At 53.6% G+C, this 20,528-nt stretch overlaps 1 pseudogene; it reads left to right on the forward strand.

Moving 5' to 3' along the window:
• The first annotated feature begins 405 nt into the window (after positions 1–405).
• LOC126964084 (sphingomyelin phosphodiesterase 4-like) lies at positions 406–19,606 on the forward strand (annotated as a pseudogene).
• Positions 19,607–20,528: the final 922 nt, after the last annotated feature.

Below are 20,528 nucleotides of genomic sequence, written 5' to 3' on the forward strand. Positions count from 1 at the left end.
TGCCCCATCCGAGGTGCTGCTCCGTGTTGGGCTCTTCCCACGCTTGCACCCCTTGGGCAGCCTGGTAGTGATGGGCAGGTGGGGCATCCTCTGGCTGGATCCTTTGTGGCTGCTGCATTCCGCCAGGGCCAGCACTCCCCCGAGGGCAGTGCTGCCTGTGTTTCTCTCTGAGGAGGCACAAATCACAATTATTAGGAATGGGCGAGCCCCGTAACTGTAGCATCTACTGTACTCATGCTCCTTGAGCAACATTTGTGTCTACATACTTCCATCAAGGCCGCTTCAGCTAGAGGCCCTGCATCAGCCCTGAGTCCTGAGGCTCAGAACCAGTCAAGACAGGTCATGCTCCGGAAGCCCTTGGCAGTGTGCAGGGGATCCTTTAGGATGTATCCCAGGAGCAAAGCCATGCAAGCACACTGCCATGGGAACGTTTTGAAAGGACACACATCACAGGTCCATTTAGGGGAAGGTAGGCACAGCCAGTCCACACCTGGCCTGGACCTGGTCTGCCCTGACGGTGCCAGCAGTGGCAGCAGCAGCAGGGACTTGCCGCCTCATCCTCTAGGTGTGTTCATGCTGGACCGTACATCTGAGCTGCCCCAGACAGTGACAGGCAGGAAGTACTGCAGTACCAAGTCCTGGAATTGGGTTTCTGATTCCGATTTTGGAAACTCTTACGTTGTTTCCTACCTACCCGAGAGTTCTGCAAATAGTGGTCAAGCCTCTTGCTCTTGGGTTTAGCTGCTTGGGTTTAACGACTGGGTTCCTGCCACAGTCTGAATGCTTGAGACTTTCCTTCTGACCGCCAGAGTCTCACTCAGATGAAGGCCACGGGTTCAGAATTTCTTTGATTTGTAATTTGCTTACTTTACTCTTTTGTGTGAAGATAGCCAAGAAAGATCTGCAACCACACTTGGGCCAGAGCTTTACTTGAATATATTTCCCTGGGCTCAGGGTGTTGATAGCATTAGCAAGACCGAGTGAGGGGACCCACCAGGAGAAAAATGTGCCCGGGTAGCAGGCTTGCCTGTGGGGTCACAGCCCCCCATGTGGAGTGCCTTGGCCAGGACTCTCTTCTGCTGCAGGCTGGCAGGGTCAGTCCTGTGGGCTCTAACCAGGGCATGTGTCCCCTGCTTGATTCACAGTATTTGATCCCCCATTTCCTCCCCCCAGCTTTTCCTTCGTCCTGACTGAGACAGTACCTTGACCACCCTGTGACTTGGTTAGCTGCATGTTCCCCCTGCAGGCTCAAACCCTGACTGGGGTCTTGCATCTTCCAGACACTGAGGTCAAGGCTGCAGTAAGCCGTGATTGCACCACTGCACTCCAGCCAGGGCAACAGAGTGAGACCCTGTCTCAAAAAATATGTAGTTTGTTTATTTTAATTTTAATTTTATTTTTTTTTGTTCTCTTCATTGTTATTTTATTTTTCCTTAGTCTTCTGTCATACACACAAAAAAATGTATTTTGTTAAGAGACTGACTTACTTAACTGGCCCAAATCTAAAGCAACGCTGCTTGGTATGCCATTCAACCACACTGGAAGAATCCAAAGCTTCTCTTCTCATTGGCACCATCACACCAGGGTTCCTTTGGGCGCAGGGCTGATCCCGTGGGTCTCAGCCAGGGAGTGGCCTCCTCGGAGGGAGCTGGGCAGCAGGCAGTGCAGGACTAGAGCCGGGTGCTGGGCCTGCCTGCAGCCTCGCCGCACACGGTTTCAGGATCGGCATACCATCTTCCATGGCTGGTAGAGAGCATTTTCGGCAGCCTGGATGGTGTCCTCGTTGGCTGGAACCTCTGCTTCTTACAGGGGCACCTGGATCCTGTGGAGTACAGCATCGTGGAGTTTCTCAATCCTGGGTAGGGAGGTTTGTCACCTGAGAGAGGCTGGGTGCTTTCTCATGGTGATTCCACCTTTAAATCACTCTCTCGATTTCTTAAGAAACAATCAAAGCAAGATAATTTGCAGTTTATTTGCCCTGTTTTTGTTTGTTTGGTCAATTTAATGTTCAGTGGCCCAATGATGAAGTTGGTTTATAAGCTTCAAGCCGAAGACTGTAAGGCTGACTTTCCCATCTCCTTTCTGCCTGTAAGTAAACCACAGTGGTGAGAGTGGTGCTCGGGACAGTGGACCTTGCACAGCTCTGCGGTGACGGGCAGTCTCCTCCAGTCCTCCAAGGACAAATTGAGGGGTGATTTGCTCGGGGGATATGAGAGGGAAAGGACATGGGTATTGCATGGCTGCTACCCTTGCTGTCTGCAGCTTTTTATGAGATGGTAGGAGAAGTTCTGAGCAAAGACTCTTGTTCAGGCACTGCTCAGAGACAGGGCACTGTCCCCACAGGTTGGTTCTGTGTGCACGTCTTCCCCAGCAGCCTTCCCAAAGGCTGCTGTGTGTGGGGCACCAGGTATCAGGCACTACGTACCAGCACCTGCCCACAGCCTCGCTGCATCTCTCTGAAGCCGTCCATCCAGGAGCACGTCCTCCTCAACAGTCCCCTGTACCACAATGAGGTCCAGTTCCCCCTCACTGGGGGCTTTGGCCTGAACCTAGTCCTGAGTATCCTTTGGTGGCCCTGAGGTAGGGAGGCTGTGGGTGACTCAGCAACCCTGTGTGTTTACCCCTGACGCTGCTGTCAGATCTGTTGGAGTATTACATATTCTCCTTTGCCTTGAGCCTCATCACTCAAAAAGTAGGGAAGAGATGCCTCTTGCTGGGAGGGGCGGGGCCGGGCCCTGGGCTTCCCTGCACTTGCCGGTGCTTGGTGGCCAGGCGGTGTCCAGAGCCCACACTAACACATAGCTTGGTTTTCCAGCCACTCCGTGTCCCTCCACGTCTGTACTTCAGGCGTACCTACTTCATCCTGGTGGACAGGTACCTGTTGTGGTTCCTGCCCACTGAAGGCAATGTGCCCCCACCCCACACTCTCCTCCAGCCCAGGGGGGCCAGACCCTCACCAGCTCCCAGGTAAAGCTGCCCTGATTGTTACCAGCAGGTCTTGATAGGGAGGCTCTGGGTCAAAGAGTCTGTTATACCAGTCCAAAGAGGCTGGGCCTGATGCCGGACTGCACAGGTGGGGAGTGTGAACCAGGGGCTCTCATGTCTGGCTATGCTAGGGCCTCCGTGGGCCCTAACCCAGGGCCTCTTGGCTGACTTCCCAGGAGACCCCTTTGCTCCAGCAGCAGCTGCCTGTGCACCTCCGACTCTCCTCAGTCTCTCTGGCCTATCACCTTTCCCGGGAGGCTGCATGCAGGCCCCTCCCTGCAGATGCTGGCCCATCCCAGATCTGCTGGCACGTGCAGACCAGGCCGGGCCTCTACCTACAATTCATATGTTGAACAGGTGCCCCCAGAGAGTGGCAGGGAGAAAGGGGGCAGCAGGAGGAGATGCTGCCCGGGTGGCGGCAGTGATCAGTGGCCCTAAAATGTGGCTGATCCTGTGGAGGACTCGGAGGCGAGGCGGATTCACACCTCTCAGATGCACAGTCCAGCTGCCAAGCGGTTTATGCCTGATTTTTTTTTTTTTTTTGCCTGTTTTAACATTTTGGGTCTTTTTACTTCTTTCTTTTAGAAATTATATATATATGTATATATAAATACATAAATTGTACATAATAAATATATAATATATAATTATAACATATTAATTCATATATTTAAATATACATATTTTATATATTACATATATATATTTTTGAGATGGAGTCTCACTCTGTCACCTAGCCTGCAGTGCAGTGGCACAATCTTGGCTCACTGCAACCTCAGTGTCCCAGGTTCAAGCAATTCTCCCACCTCAGCTTCCTGAGTAGCTGCGATTACAGGCATGTGTTACCACCCTCAGCTAATTTTTGTATTTTCAGTAGAGACAGGGTTTCACCATGTTGGCCAGGCTGGTCTTGAACTCCTGACCTCAACTGATCTGCCCACCTCAGCCTCCCAAAATGCTGGGATTATAGGCGTGAGCCAGTGAGCCACTGCACGCTGGCTTTTTTTTTTTTTTTTTTTTTTTTTTTTTTTTTTGAGACAGGGTCTAGCTTGGTCACCTAGGCCGAAGTGCAGTGCAACGTCGACCTCCTGAGCTCAAGTGATCCTCCTCCTTTGGCATCCCAAGTAGCTGGTACTGTAGGCATGCTGCACCCCCACACCCAGCCTTTACTTTTTGTAAGATGTGTCTAGTTATGCTGCCCAGGCTGGTCTAGAACTCCTGGGCTCAAGTGATCCTCTTGCCTCAGCCTCCCAAAGTGCAGGGATTATGGGCATGAGCCACCAAATTCAGCCATCATGTTTGTTTTTTGGTATGTTTTGGAGACAGGGTCTCGCTCTCTTTCCCAGGCTGGAGTGCAATGGCAAAATCTCAGCTCACTGCAACCTCCGCCTCGGGTTCAAGTGATTCTCCCGGCTCAGGGAGAGGGCTGCCCTTTGGGCTGTCTGATATTTGCTGGGGCTTGCTGAGGGCTGCCCCTTGGGCTGATATCAGCTTGGGCTTTGTTGGCAGTGGCACCGCAGTGGGACATCTGGTCCTTGCCAAGTGTCTCACCAGGAGGGCTGCAGTGCGTCTTTACCCCATTGCTGATGATGCTAGCGTTATCACTGGGCAGAAAGAATGTCGGCCAGGTTTGTCCCTGTAAAATCAGTACTTTGTGCCTAGATTAAATAGTAATGAAGCCAGGCGCTGTGGCTCATGCCTGTAATCCCAGCACTTCGGGAGGCCAAGGTTAGAGGATCACTGGAGTTCAGGAGTGCGAGACCAGCCCGGACAACATAGAAAAACCCCATCTCTACCCAAAATTTACGTCAGGCATGGTGGTGTGCACCTGTAATTCCAGTTATGTGGAAGGCTGAGGCGAAAGGATCATTTTCACCCTGGAGGCAGAGGCGGCAGTGAGCCAAGATCGTGCCACTGTACTCCAGCCTGGGCTACAGAGCGAGACCTTATCTCAACAATAAAAATTAGTAATGAGTGCCTGGACAACATAACACGATTTTGTTCCTGTTAAAAACATTAGCCAGGCATGGTGGTGTGCACCTGTGGTCCCAACAACTTGGGAGGCCTAAGTCTAGGAGGTTGAAGTTGCAGTGAGCTGTGACTGCGTCATTGCACTCCAGCCTGGGCAACAGAATGAGACACTGTCTCAAAAAATAAAGAAAAAAAAATTGGTAATGAGGATTTATCAGGAAGATGTATGAGGACTTTGTAATTTCACTAGTATTAGCATCTGCTGTTGATTCTCTCCTTTTTTCAAATTCATTTTATTTTGAGACAGGTTCTTGTTCTCTCACCCCAGGCTGGAGTGAAGTGCTGTGATCTCGGCTCACGGCAGCCTTAACTTCCTGGGCTCAAGTGATCTTCCTGCCTGAGCCCAAGTATCTGGGACTATAGGCAGGCACCATCACACCTGGCTAATTTTTGTATTTTTGTAGAGACAGGGTTTTGCCATGTTGCCCAGGCTGGAAATTTCTTATTTTCTTAGAAACAGGGTATTGCTCTGTCACCGCAAGCTGGAGTGAAGTTGGCATGATCATGCATCACTGTAGCCTCAACTCCTGGACCCAAGCCATTCTCCTTCCTCAGCCTTGTAAGCAGCTAGGACTACAGGCACATGCCACCATGCCCAGCTATTTTATGGTTTAATGTTTTTGTAGAGACAGGGTCTCACTTTGTTGCCCAGGCTGGTCTCAAATGCCTGGTCTCAAGAAATCCTCCTACCTTGGCCTCCCAAAGTGCCGAGATGACAGGTGTGAGCCTCCATGCCTGACCTCAGTGTTGATTCTGGACCAAATCAGCTCTTAATAGGGTGGCTGCCAAATGGTGGTTCTCTAACTTCATCCCTTCTACATTGATTGGTGGGTCAGTGGTCACTCTGTGGTAAGGAACACTTCTCTCTTTGCTATTTATTCAGGGATGTCAGTGTGGGTCACCGGGCGGCGGGGAGCATTGTGTTATTGAACAAGTTGTAATCAGTCCCTACTGCCACAGATTTTGATGTCCAGATTGTCCCTGGCTACGCCAGTGGGAGCCTGTAACTTGGACCTGTTTCTGTGTCTCCCTCAGGACACCAGCCATGCCCTTTGCTTCCTACAGCCTCCACCACACTAGCCTCCCGAAGCCAGACATCTCTCATCAGACGTCTGTGAATGCGGACCCCACCTCCCACAAGATCTGGAGGTCAGAAACTGCTCCAGGTGAGAGCCCAGCTGGTCTCAGCTTCTGTTTCAAAAGAAACTGTTTAGCCAGCAGGCGCCGTGGCTCATGCCAGTAATCCCAGCACTTTGGGAGGCTGAGGTGGGTGGATCATGTGAGGTCAGGAGTTTGAGACCAGCCTGTCCAACATGGTAAAACCCTGTCTCTACTAAAAACACAAAAATTAGCCAGGCATGCTGGCAGCCGCCTGTAGTCCCAGCTACTCAGGAGGCTGAGAATTGCTTGAACCAGACGAGGCAGAGGCTGCAGTGAGCTGAGATCACACCACTGCACTTTAGCTTGGGTGACAGAGCTAGACTCCATCTCAAAAAAAAAAAAAAAAAAAAAAAAAAAAAAGAAAGAAAGAAAAGAAACTGTTCAGCCACCTTCCACTATGTGGAAGAGTGTCCCAGAGACGGCCCCTCAGCCAGGGGCTGATTCTAAATTGTTGATATTTTCCTGCTATGACATTTAGAAAACATGAAAATAAATCTGCCCACCAATCTAGCTTATATGTCATTGACAATGTTTTTCATCCCAGGATCTCCTGTCCACGGGAGTTGTTTCGGTTTGCCCGTGGTGATATAATTGTTTCCGTCTTTTAGTTTCCATTTCCTGTGTTGTTGGAGATGTTTCCTGTGATTACCACCATGTGGATATTAAGCCCTGCCCCAGTAGCATTTTTATGACACTGAATGGTGAGGGGTCTGTGCAGCCTCCACAGGCCTTCAACTGATTCAGAGGATTTGAGTAGTAGGTGACAGAGTCCCTTGTCTGCCCAGAGGCGATCCAGCCTCTCAGGATGGTATGGGCCGGCTCACTTCCTGAGTGCTGGCCACCTCTCAGGTCCTGGCTGTGTGTTCTTGGCACACCTCAGAGAATCGGCAGGTGCTGCTTCTGACACTGGATCCTAGGGCTGACCTGGTAGCCTCAGCCTCACTGTTGACAGTCTGGAATGTAGATAAGATAGGATTCTTTTTCCCACCTTGTACATAACTCCTAGTATCTGGGGTGCTGCATTTTTTGAAGCCTCCATGCCATTTCACAGCTTCCTCCAGGGGTGGAATGGTAGGAACCATCATTCCTGTTCAGAGGGGACCACCGTGCCCCGATGGCTCTCGGGTATGTGGACTGTGGGCTGTGCTGGCTGTGAAGTGGGCAGGGCAAGCTTACAGGACAGAACTGGAAGGTTCTGCTGTTTTCCAGACCAAAGCATTATTATTATTATTATTCTAGATGGAGTCTCTGTCACCCAGGCTGGAGTGCAATGGTGAGATCTTGGCTCACTGCAACCTCCACCTGGGTTCAAGTAATTCTCCTGCCTCAGCCTCTGAGTGGCTGGGATTACAGGCACCCGCTGCTGTTGCAGGAAGTCAGGGACCCCAAATGGAGGGACTGGCTCTGTGTTCTTGGCAGAAGAACATAAATTGTGAAGATTTCATGGACATTTATCACTTCCCCAATCAATACTTATAATTTCCTATGCCTGTCTTCAATCTCTTAATCCTGTCATCTTCATAAGCTGAGGATCCTGTGATGATTGCGTTATCTGCACAAATTGTTTATAGAGCATGTGTGTTTGAACAATATGAAATCTGGGCATCCAAAAGGAACAGGATGGCTGCGATTTTCAGGGAACAAGGGAGATAACCATTGGGCCTGACTGCCTGAGGGGCCAGACAGAACAGTTATACTTCTCTTCTTACAAAAGCGAATGGGAGAAATATTGTTGACTTCTTTTTCTCAGTGAGGAACAGCCCTGAGAAAGAGAATCATCCCTAGGGGGAGGTCTCTAAAATGGCCGCTCTAGGAGTGTCTGTCTTATACAGTTGTAGGTAAGGGATGAAATAAGCCCCGTCTCCTGTAGCGCCCCCAGGCTTATTAGGATTAGAAAATTTCTGCCTAGTAAATTTTAGTCAGACCGGTTGTCTGCTCTCAAACCCTGTCTCCTGACAAGATGTTATCAAGGACAATGCATCCCAGTGGGACATGAAACTTCATCAGCAACTCTAATTTCACCTTGGTCCTGTGATCTTGCTCCACCCCCATTTGCTTTGTGATATTTTATTGCCCTTGAAGCATGTGACCTCTGTGACCCACACCCTATTTGTACACCCCTCCCCTTTTGAAATCCATAATAAAAACTTGCTGGTTTTGTGGCTCAGGGGGCATCATGGAATCTGCCGACATGTGATGTCTCCCCCGGACACCCAGCTTTAAAATTTCTCTCTTTTGGACTCTTTCCCTTTATTTCTCAGACCGGCTGACACTTAGGGAAAATAGAAAAGAATCTACATTGAAATATTGGGGGCTGGTTCCCCCAATACGCTGCCATGCCCAGCTAATTTTTGCATTTTTAGTAGAGACAGGGTTTTACCATGTTGGTCCAGGCTGATCTCGAACTCCTAACCTCAGGCAATCCACCTGCCTCAGCCTCCCAAAGTGCTGGGATTACAGGTGTAAGCCACCACACCTGGCTCTTTTTGCTTTTTAATTAATAAAAAAAATTTTAATTTTAAAATATACATAAAATGTACTGTCTTAACCACTTCCAAGTGTACAGTCAGTAGTGTTAAGTACATTCACGTTGCTGTGCATCCCATCTCCAGAATGCTTTTCACCTTGCAAAACTGAAACTGAATTGGCCTGGGAACGGGGGCCTCACACCTGTAATCCTAGCACTTTGGGAGGCCAAGGAGGGAAGCATTGCTCAAAGCCAGAAGTTCAAGACCAGCCTGGCAAACATAGTGAAACCCCACCTCTTTTAACAAAAAAGAAACTAAACCATTAAACAATTCCCCACCCAGCCCCTGGCAATCACTATTCTGCTTTCTTTCTATGGATTTGACTCCTAGATCTCATATTGCATAATGGACTCAAGATTAATCCACGTTACAGATTGTCAGAAATGTCCTTCCTTTTTAAGGCTGAATAGTGTTCTATTGTGTGGATGTACCACATTATGTGTATCCATTCATCTCCCAGTGGACACTTGAGTTACTTCTGCTTTTCTTTTTTGTTTGAGACAAGGTCTCACTCTGTGTTGCCCAGGCTGGAGTGCAGTGTCACAATCTCAGCTCACTGCAGCCTCAAACTACTGGGAACTGATCCTGCCACCTCAGACTCCCAAGTAGCTGAGACTATAGGTGTGCCCCATCACACCCAGCTCATTTTTGTATTTTTTGTAGAGACAGATTTTCACTATGTTGGCCAGGCTGATCTTGAACACCTGCCTCAAGCTATCCACCTGCCTCAGTCTCTCAAAGTGCTGGGATGACAGGCATCAGCCACCACATCTGCTGGTTGCCTTTTGACTCTATCAGTAGTATCTTTTAATAAGAGAGTGTTGACTTTGATAAAGCCTGGTTGTCTTTTTCTTTTGTTGCCTGCACTTTGGGTGTCATATCTAATTAATCATTGTGAAATCCAGTGTAACGTTCTCCCATGTTTTCTTCTGAGTTTATGGTTTTAGTTCTTATCCTTGGGTTGCTTACTGACTTTTAGTTTTTGGCAATGGTGTGAAGGAAGGGCCCAGCTTCACTGTTCTGCATGTGGATATTCCGTGTTCCCAGCTCTACGTTGGAGGCACTGTCCTTTCCCCACTGAATGGTCTTGGCACCATTGTTGAGAATAATTTGACTAATGCTTTTTTGCAGGTTTTTGTTGAAATGTTGCTTCGCTAGTATTCCTCGGAGATGTGCCAAAATATGCAGTCCCCTTACGCCAAGGTATGTTTCCACAGTTTTTGTTCCCTCCTCCTTCTTCTGACCCTGCTCAGCCTGTTGCTTCTTATCCTGCCTGAGTTTGCCCAGGCTGGATGGTGGGAATAGAAACTCACCACCCACCCCTCACTCAGAAGCCAAACAAGAGGTGGGCATAGTTCTCTAGTCCCTGATGGGGGGCAGGGGGCGTTGCACCCTGTTGTGTGGACACTTGAGGCCTGGCCTCTCTGGAGCCCCCTCCCTGGCAGGGGAACAGATGAAGCTGTGGTGCTTTTGCTCTGGGTGTGGCGGAACTGTGATGTCTCTGGGAGCCACGTTCTCGTCTCCTTGACCATTAGCAGCAACTTGGTGTTTTCTCATGAAGTGGCTGCCTGGGGCAGACGTCTGCCCACGGTGGTGACCTGGAGCCTCCTTTTGCTGTCCCCCCTACTCCCCCACTTCCTCCAGAGCATGAACAAGCAGCCGCTCTCACGGTGTGTGGGGCCTGGCGCCCTCCTGCATGAGGCCTGGCCTGCCTTCTCTCCCTTCACTTTACCTCTTCCTGTTCCCTCTCTGGGGAGCACACTAGTCACAGATGCATGGAGGTGGCGGAGACCCCGGGTCACTCCTGCTGTTGCTGTCCATGGAGCTAACATCCCCCGGACTAGTCAAGAGTGAGAAAGCGGTAGATCCCCTGTCGGTCACCCTCCGTGGAGCAGCCTGGCTCACACAGATCCAGGATTCTGCCTGAGGTGGCATCAGTCACGTAGTCTGGTGCCCACAGTGTCTGTGCATCAGTGTGCTTCGGAGACTTTGGCTGTGTCACTAACACCATTCTTGAGGGCTTCCTCTAGAATAAAGGCTCTGTGGGTGATGGAGTTCAGAAGAGCATCCTGTCACTCCTCTGCTTCCGAGGAAGAGCTGTGGATCTGCTTCTGCCACAGTCTCTGCAGCCAGTTCTACGGCCCCAGGCTTTGCAGTGTGGAGGCTGTCTTAAAAGCATAGGGTCCCCAAATCCTTACCCTCCGCATCGCATGGGAGAACGGGGAAAAGCGGAGGACCCCTCCTGGGGCCTCCTGAGTCACCAAGAGCCAAATGGAGTGCCCTTCCTGCTCCCAGAGCAGACTAGCTGCGTGCGCCTGGGGGCCTGGTTGTTCCCAGGGCCCATTCCTCCCATGCGGCTCTGGGACCCTCAATGTTCCTGCATGTGGTTCTGGCCTGGCAGGAGCAGGGGCTGCTACACTGCATTGTGTTCCTGTGGCTCTTTCTGCCTTCTGAGTGGAAACACACCTACTTTCAAAGGCCAGCCAGAAAGGCTCTTCTGGGCTGTCACCTGTGAAGATTGTGTCCTCACGGGCCAGACAGAAAAGCAGGTGGCTGTCCCTGGAGAAGGCAAGAGGTGCCTTTCCCTTGTCCACACTCACGTACTCTTGGCCAGACCTAGGGGTGGGTGGGCCCTGCTCAGAATGACTTGCAGTGCTGGTACCAAGTACCCAGAAATAATCCACTCTTTGCTTCTTCCAACTGAGGTTAAAAAAAAAAAAAAAAAAAGTGAGAAAACTGGGTGGGTGGGAACGAGAGAAAGGCAGCTACGGATGTCTGTGTCCTCTAAGGTCCCTTGCCACTTGCCTGGGCCTGTGCCGCACCTGCCATACAGAAATCACTGCCCATCCCTGCTAGCCCGTGTCTCCAGACGCAAGAAGTGAGGCTCCTGGGGTCATCGCCCTCACCCTGGTTGAGTCCAGGGTGTATGCTTGCTCCTTGGTGGCACTGTGGGCAGTAAGGACAGCCATGGTGCTGCAGGCCACTGTGTCCCTGCAAGTGAGGAGACACCACGCTGGGGACCTGTATGTCTGATTCCTGCCTGAGACCCAGATCTGGCACAGAGGAAGGGTGTGGAGGGCACCACCACCCTGCTCTGCCTGTCTTGATGTCTAGTAGGTGTGTTCTGATCTCTCCTGATGTGGACCCCAGTGGGTGCACTGCTCAGGCAGGAGGCATACTGCTGTCAGAGCAGGATGTGCGCGTCGCTCTGGCTGTGCTAGGCTGTGTGTGCTTTGGCAGGCCACGGTGCTGCAGGGCGTGGAGGAAATTGGAGGGTCTTGGCTGGGAGCCAGCTCAGCCTCAGATTCCTGCTCCCTCTGGGTGTGTGTGGTTCTGGCCAGATCCTTGGGAGCTCCTGCCCTTGGAAGCCCACCTTATCTGGAGGGTGAAAGTTCCTGGTGCTACAGGAGAGGTTGCCTCCTAGATTTAGAGCTGATGTGCACACCGTACCTCAGCTGACCTCCAGACTGTAGGGGTGGAGGGAAGGACCTGGTGCCGAGGGACCTGTGTTCGTCCTTAGTTCTCAGAGAGCCCACTCATGGAGGGGACATTGATTGGGTTTTAGACACATAGGAATTAATCATGTCTTATACCAGTTTGGTAAATTTCTCAAGACAACCCAGGGAAATCCAGTCAATTTCGTGTGTCTTTTCTGGGCAGAGTTCACCTCCTGGAACACGCTCCACTGGTTTCTTTTCTGAGCCTCAGGATCTCGAGGTCTTGGTGGCTGGCAGCATGTCCCAGTGAGGGCCCTGGGCTCTTGGAGAACTCTGATGTGTGTGACAGTATGGCCTCACTGGGGAGGGTGGATCTAATCTGGAATGGTAGCAAGTTGGGCCCTTCCAATGGGCTGGGGAGGTCTTTAGGCCCCAGCAACATTGAGTGGCCACCCAGGTGGCCTGGAGGGTGTCTGCCTGGGCCTCCAAGGCTGATGAGTGCATGGCCACAGCCCTGGCCTGGCTGTGGAGCGGGGGTGCTACACTGACCTGTGGTTGTTGAGACTGTTTGGATTGTCGCTGTGGTGTTTCTCACTTCTGGTCTCATTCTCATTGCTCTCTCTGCTTTGCCTTCCCATGTCTGGTCCCATCTCTCCTATTCCCCAACCCAACCTCTTGTCCTCTGCTCTTCTGTCTTCCGGCTTCTGTTGGTTATCTCAGCTGGAGATTCTGCACTACTGTGTCTCCAGCACCCTCCACAGCCCTGCCCAACTTAGCCTCCAGGCTCTTCACAGCCTACCAAGTACCGGCTGTGGTTCTTTGTTCCCTTCCCCTTGCCCAGAGTGCATGTCCATGCCTGGCAAAGCAAGGGGTCAGCTGTGGGTGACTCAAGAGTTTAGCTCCAGGCAGAATGAAATCCCTGTGTTGGGGAGGTGGGGGTCAGCCTCCAGCCTGGCCCGGCCCCTGGCTTTGCAGAGTAGCCTGGTGTGGGCGGAAGTGTGGCTATGAGGAAGAATGAGGTGCATGGCCCTGGCTGGCAAGGCTCCCAGCCAGTGGAGGTGTCACCAGCACTCTGCTGTTGGGGGCCCCGTGCTTGGTGCTGGTGTGAAGAGCTGGAATCGTCAGGCCTCTGCAGTGGCAAGGTTCACCCCCACTTTGCAGGGCTTGGCACTTGGGAAGATACAGAGGCCTGGGACTCCCGGGTGGTGTGGTTTCTGCCTTCTTCAGAAGTGTCTGTCACCCCGCCTGGAGGTGCTGTGACCCACAGCCTGCGTGTGAGGCAGGGGGGTGGGAAGAACTTGGGGCTTGACCCTGTAGCCCACAGAGGCTGTCAGTCTTTGACAGCCCAGACACGGCCCGGCCTTCACCTGGGGAGCTCTGGCCACTCACACACACCTCCAGAGGTGGATGAGTGTAAGTGGTGACCTCATAGAGGTTGCAGCTATCTAGGCAGAAATGACAAGTGTGTGCATGGATTTGGGGTCAGTGAAGCAGAGTTCAGACCTGTAGGGGATTTCAGGGATGGCAGAGTTAATGAATCTGTGAGAGTTGGGGAGACGACCTGTGTTCACAGCCAGGGGTCTGTCCTGTTCACCTGGGAAGGAGCACATGAGTGAACGGGAATTTGAGGACAAGGTGAGAAAACGTGTTGGGCCCTGAGTGCTGGTGGCCTGGGATGCCAGCCACAGCACACGGGGGCACCCCATTCTGCAGGAGCCACTGCAGAGGAGGGACTAGAGGGCTTGGGCCACCAGGTGAGGACGACAGCTTCCAGGAAGCATCTGGCAAACCCTATGGTGGGAGTGGTGACTACTGAAGCCCACACGGGGTGAGCTGAGGTACTACAAGGCTGGGCCCAGTGGGAAACGTGGGGCTTTGAGGACATATCCTTAAGCAGCAAGCAGGTGCAACTGTCACCAGGGACTCCATGTGGGCACGTGGCCCAGGAGGGGTGCAAAGCTGAGGGAGAAGTTTGGGTCAGCAAACCTGTAGGAAAATAGCATGAGAGGGTTCCATGTGACAGCTGGGGACATGGGCAGTGAGCCCTCCAGACCCTTTGGAAGGACCAGGTGAGATGGGTTGAGTGCACCAGTGGGGGAAGGCGGGTTTCCAGTTCCCATGTGGAGATCATCCGCTCCCCTGAGCTGTAAGGAGGATAAGGAGGATGTCATGACTCAGGATCCCAGGTCGGGATCGGAGGCAGGGCCAGGGCTGAGACTGGAGGAGATGGACCCTAGACCCACCCTGCTGGTGCCCTTCTGGTCGGGTACTATAGATACAGGTATCTCATACTTTTTTCTTTTTGTTTTTTCTTTTTTTTTGAGATGGAGTCACCCTCTGTTGCCCAGGCTGGAGTGCAGTGATATGATCTCGGCTCACAGAAGCCTCCATCTCCTGGATTCAAGCCATTCTCTTGCCTCAGTCTCCTTAGCAGCTGGGATTACAGGTGCACACCACCATGCCCGGCTAATTTTTGTATTTTTAGTAGAGACGGGGTTTCACCATGTTGGCCAGGCTGGTCTCAAACTCCTAACCTCAGGTGATCTGCCTGCCTCAGCCTCCCAAAGTGCTGGGATTACAGGCATGAGCCACCATGCATAGGCCTTCCTTCCAAAACGACGCAAATTTACTGCCCAAAGGCTTAACAGTACAGATAAATAGAAGTAAATAGCTGGGCACGGTGGCCCATGCCTAAAATCCCAGCACTTTGGGAGGCTGAGGCAGGCAGACTGCTTGGAGACCAGCCTGGGTAGCATGACAAGACCCCCGTGTCTACAAAAAAAAAAAAACAAAAATTAACCAGGTGTGGTGGTGTGTACCTGTGGTCCCAGCTACTCAGAAGGCTGAAGTTGAAGAATCCCTTGAGCCCAGGAGGCAGAGGCTATGGTGAGCCAAGATCACGCCACTGCATTCCAGCCTGGGTGACAAGAGTGAGACCTTGTCTCAAAAAAGAAGAAAATACCCCTCACCCCACAGCTCGATCCTCAGACTCAGACACTGATCTGTGGGGTGTGTCACCTGGACCTGTGGGACATTTTTCTGACAGGGAGACTTGAGTGGATGGTGATGTGGGCAGTGGCCCCTGCGGGGTCTGCAGCATCCCAGGATATACCTAGAGGCCATGCCCTGTACCAGCCTCAGCAGCACGATGTGTTGAGGTGCAAAGGGCTGGAGGGCAAGTGTGGAGAGGCGAGCATGTCCACTCAGACTCAGGGTCCCGCCCTCGGTGTCCTCATCCACTGGATGCTCCCACCTGCCCTCCCAATGCCGAGCAAACAGAGGAAGCCCACAGCCAGCAAAAAGGCTTTCCTCTCAGACTGGGTCTCCAGGATCCTGCTTGTGTGCTGCAAATCAAAGGTTTGGCTTGTACACTCGACTGTGCTCATCTTGGGGTTTTCCTGACCACAGGTCCACAGGCAACAGAGGAAGTGATGCCTGGAGCCTCTCCTGGGCTGATCCCTAGTCTGGCTGTGTCCGGGATGAGGAGCAGATGGAAGGAGTCAGGGAGGAAAGTGAAGCCATGGGATTTTATTTTTTGAAAAGGGTCTTACTATGTCACCCAGGCTGGAGTGCAGTGGCATGATCCTAGCTCACTGCACTCTCAAACTCCTGGGGTCAAGTGATCCTCCCACCCCTGCTTCCTGAGTCACTACAGCTAACTTTTAAAAATCTTTCTTGGAGACAGGGTCTCCCTGTGCTGCCCAGGCTAATCTCAAACTCCTGGCCTTAGCGATCTTCCTGCCTCAGCCTCCAAAGTGCTGGAATTCCAGGTCTGAGGCACCGCGCCTGAGTTCCATGTGCTTTCTGCACACACTTGGGCGGCAGGTGGGAGACCCCGGATTCAGAACTTGGGGGTGATGCCGGCCTTCTCCTGCCCTGAGGATCAAGCAGTGCCTGCGGGCACAGCCTGGTGAGCCCTATCCTGTGCCACCCACTGCAGGTGGACAGCAGTGGGGAGGGGAGAGGTCAGGGGTGGGAGGGCCCCCACAGATGTATCTCTCTTAGTGAGCCCTGCCCAGGGTGGGCTGTGTGGGTGTTGGGCCAAGTGTTTCCCTACCATGAGCTGGCTGCCGTCTAGGCCAAGCAGTGCAAGGTAGATCCGCTGGGTACCAGGCACAGTGGTGTCCCAGGGCACAGTCGCCCCACTCCCGGCCTGGTTTGTGCCTCCTGTGGGAAAGTAGAGCAAATGGCCCAGAGCAGGATGTGGTCAGACCTGGAGGCTGAGTGCTGTGGGTGCCACAGTCCTTCCCATCTCTGACCCCTCCTTCTCCACCTAGCAGTGGTTCAGGCCCACTGGGGAACACGTGCTGGTGGTGTGCCTGCTGCTGAAGCACCTGCTTGCCTTTGCCAACAGCCTGAAGCCAGAGCAGGCCTCGCTCTCCTCCCACTTCCATGCCACCAGCGCCCTGGAGGAGTTGAAATGGTGGCTGGCCCTTGCGGCTTCCCTCAGCTGCCGTCTCCTCCTCTTACCCTCCTCAGGTGTTGCCCACAGCAACCTCACCCCAGGGCATGGTGGGGGGCAGGGTGAGGAGGAATCCCTTCCTGCTCACAGAGCATAGAGGCCTCTGGAGGGCTAGGAAGGTGCTTTTTCATCCTGCCCAGATGGCCTGGTGGGGCTGCCAGCTGATCTCTAGCTCCCAGAGCCTCTCTCCAGACTGGCCAGAGAGGCCCCACTGTGCTGCCATCTCTTGCTCCTCCCCCCCTGTCTGGAGAAGGTCTGGAGTGACCCTGACTCCCAGCCCCACCAGGGCCAGCAGACTGGGCTATTTGTGTGGGACTGAGGTGAGGTGTGTGCAGGAGCTGCACTGGCTTGGCCGCCTGCGTGCTGTGTGTTTTTGGGATGTTCCCTGACCTCTCTGAACCTTGGTTTCTTCCTCTGAGGAGTGAAGCTTAGGCCAGCATACCTCAGAGATGCACGCTCTCCCCCAGCAGATCCAACCCTCGTTGATGAGTTCTGGACTCATCTATGAGCAGGGCCTCCTTACTGGGCAAGCAGCAGGTGACCCACCCTATTCCCTGCAGGGACGAACGCCGTCCCGAGGTTCGTCCAGCAGAAACGCTACCTCTTCCTGCAGCATTGCTTTGGCCACTGGGCGCATTGTTCAGAGCTGTACTGGCCCTGTCAAACGGGTGCCTGTGTCCCAGTCTGTGTACCCTAATGAGGGAGGTCCCCTGGAGCGGATGCGGAGGAGAACAAGTGTTGTTATGAGGCCTTGGAGAGGAGGGATCCTTGGAGAAGAGGGAGCTCTTGGAGGGCCACATGGTTCCGTTTCAGTTTCCAAAGCCAACCCTCAGGTATAGGAAAGCCCTGCCCTGTCCCACCTCTCTAGTGTCAGGCAAGTTTGTAGCCCTTACCCCACCAGGGAGCATTGGGCCCCCTGGGCTGGGAAAGCCCACCCGAGGCCCTGGCTTCTGAAGAGCCGGCAAGAGACCCACACCTCACAGGGCTGAGTCTCTCCTGAGCCCTCTGGGGGACATGGGAAGAGCCAGTCCCACCCAGCTGCCGCCTGGGACCAGACTCCGGGCCAACGGAGGATTTGGCCCCCAGCCACTGGGCCCTCAGCTCACGCCTCCCACAGGTCCTGGAAATGTGACTGAGCTACCTGCAGCCATGGCGGTATGCGCCTGACAAGCAGGCTCCAGGTAGCGACTCCCAGTCCCAGTGTGTGTTGGAGAAATGGTGAGTCTCGGCCCCTCTCCTCACAGCCATGCCACTGGCTCCCCAGCATGGACATTGCTCCAGTGGTTGGAGACCAAGTCAGCGGCCTGTGCTGGGGTCAGCCTGGCCCTGGCCCAGGTGGCCTCCTGGGTTCCTCTCCCAGGCCCTGCTTTGTGGAGCACAGACCAGCCCCTTCCTAGACTCAACTTTGCCACACCCTAGAATCGGTTTCTCATGGAAGCAGTGGGTGACCTATCTGGCCCTGTCTCCTCTCCCTTCTGGCCCAGACATATGTTCGGTGACCCCCAAACTATCCGTTGACCCTCACCAGCACAGAGCAGAGCAGGGGCTGCCTTCCCCTCATCCCCTGCTTGATCCTCATGTCCATCTCAGACCAGTGTGTAGACAGCCCCCTGGCTACTCCTTCCTGTCATGGCCGGGCTTTGGCCCCACGACACCAACGGCTCCTACCCAGCCAACGACCTGGACAAGACAGGGCAGGACAGTGTCCAGAGACAGACAAGTACCTGGGGGCGGCCCTGGAGTACCTGCGCCAGATATTCCTGGTACGAACTATGGAGCCTGCCTCAGGCCATCAGGGTCTCCTTCCTCAAAGGATCCACTCCCCCTCAGCCTGTGGTCAGTCCCGGGCCCCACTCAGATGGAGCCAGTGTTGTGGGAGGTAGGCCCACACCCTGAGCGTCATGTCTCACTGTTAAGTGGCTGGTGGGGTGAAGACCAGTCCCCACCCTTCTCCTTGGTGCTTCTTTCTGGCAACTCAGCGGAGCACAGCTCACACAGTTCACTTGCCTTGGGCACCACCCAGGATGGGAACAGAAAGCAGCAGCTCCTTGACTGCATCGGGGGTGAGGACAGACTCACCCTCTTGTTTCCGGGTCGGTACCAGGTGAGAAGCCCCTGTCCCAGAGGTGCAGGCTGGGCCCTTAACTGTCCCCAGCTCCTTCCTCCCCTATGAGCAGATGCAGCTCCACTCCTCTGAGTTGTGTCCAGGCTGTGTCTTCTGACCTGTCCCTGTGGCCTGAGTTTCTAGATCATCAATGCGCTGCAAATGTTTGACATTGAGTACCAGGGGCACCCAGAGCTGCAGCCCATCTGGAGCTACAAGATTGCCATCTTGGTCTGCGTGCTCTTCCAGTGGTCGCCTGCCATCAACCACAGAGAATGGGCAGGAGGGACAACCTGGCCTCTTCAGAAAGTGTTCTCAATGCTCCTGCCCAAGGTGGCCTGTGGGGGTGGGGTGCTGCTGTCCTGAGGTCTGTGGTGCCACCACCCCATGCCCTCCTGCCTCTGTCTGTGCATCACTTTGCAGGCCAGATTGCGGTCAACTCTGTGTTCCTGGGACAACTTCCTTGGCAGCTTCTGTCTCTTGTCGTTTCACTAGCCTGCGGTGGCCAGCAGGCACCTGCTAAGCCTCATGGGCAGAAGCAGGCAGCTGGCCACACCCATGGCCCCAGGCTCAGCCTCAGTAGCTACCAGATTCTGTTTTGGCTGCTGCTGGCCTTCTTTGAGGCCTCTCTGTTCTGAGTTGGCCCTCCCTGGCACTGCTGCTTGCCCTGGGCTATGTCCTCTCTGCCTCTAACTGAGTGGGGAAGCTGCAGCAGCCCTGACGATGTCAGCTGCTGTCTTCAGAGAAGGCTGGGGGCATTTGCTACACAGCTCCACCCTTGGGCTTGGGAGATGATGGGTGCACACCCCCCAAAGACCCTGCGCCCACACCTGCAAAAGCCCACCACACTTCCGCACCGTGCGCTCATCTGCCAGCTGTGATATGTCAACATCTTGCAGGCCCAAGAGGTGAGGCCCTGGGTGGTGGGGGTGGGCCTGGGCAGCCTGGCGCTGCCGCGGGCCCCACCATGCTGACGTCCCTGTCTTTTGGCTGCGTACCTCAAGTCCCTCCTGGAAAAGGGCCAGAAGCCCCGGTGGCCCCAGAGGAGGCTGGGTCTAGCTCTCCCAGGTGAGTGTCTGGTCACCCCTGCCCCATCCCTGGGGCCTGTTTGGGGCTCACTGCTATTCCTACACCCAGGGACCAGGAAGCTGTGCAGTTCCCCAAGGTCTCCACCAAGAGCCTCTTCAAGAAATGGTGAGTCCCCTGGCATGGAGACAGCAGGGCAGCCCTGTAGCCTGGGCCCCAGGGAGGGAGTGGGGAAGGAGGGGTGGCAGCACAGAAACAGAGGCGGCTGTGGTCTCACTGGGTCCCAGTGAGGACCATGCAGGCCCTATTCCCAGCACACTCCACTCCTGGGGATGCTCAAGGTGACAGTCCCTCCACCCATCCCCAGCCTGCTTCTGAGCCCCACACCTGTGACAGTACGTGCCCTCCTGCCCGGAACTGAAGCAGACCCTGAGTAATAACTTTGCCAAGTGGCAGGAGAGGCTGCAGGCACTGCAGAACTGGCACCTGCCCCGCTTGGTGCTTTGAGCCGCCTGCATCTGTGTCTGCAGCTGGTCAGTGCCAAGCACACGTACCTGCAGCTGGAGACTGGCTCTCCATAGCATTTCCTGATTAATTCCACTACTTTTCAACCCAGCTAAATTCCAAGATAAATGACACTCAATATAGAAAAAGTACTTGATCTCCAAACTGACAAACTGTTTTGTGTTCTAGTATTTTGCTATTTGGTATTTACACAAAAGCACACGACGAAGTTAAGTATCGCCCTACCTTGGCCGGGCGCGGTGGCTCACACCTGTAATCCCAGCACTTTG

This window comes from Macaca thibetana, chromosome 10 (assembly GCF_024542745.1).
Source record: "Macaca thibetana thibetana isolate TM-01 chromosome 10, ASM2454274v1, whole genome shotgun sequence".
Taxonomy (NCBI): Eukaryota; Metazoa; Chordata; class Mammalia; order Primates; family Cercopithecidae; genus Macaca; species Macaca thibetana.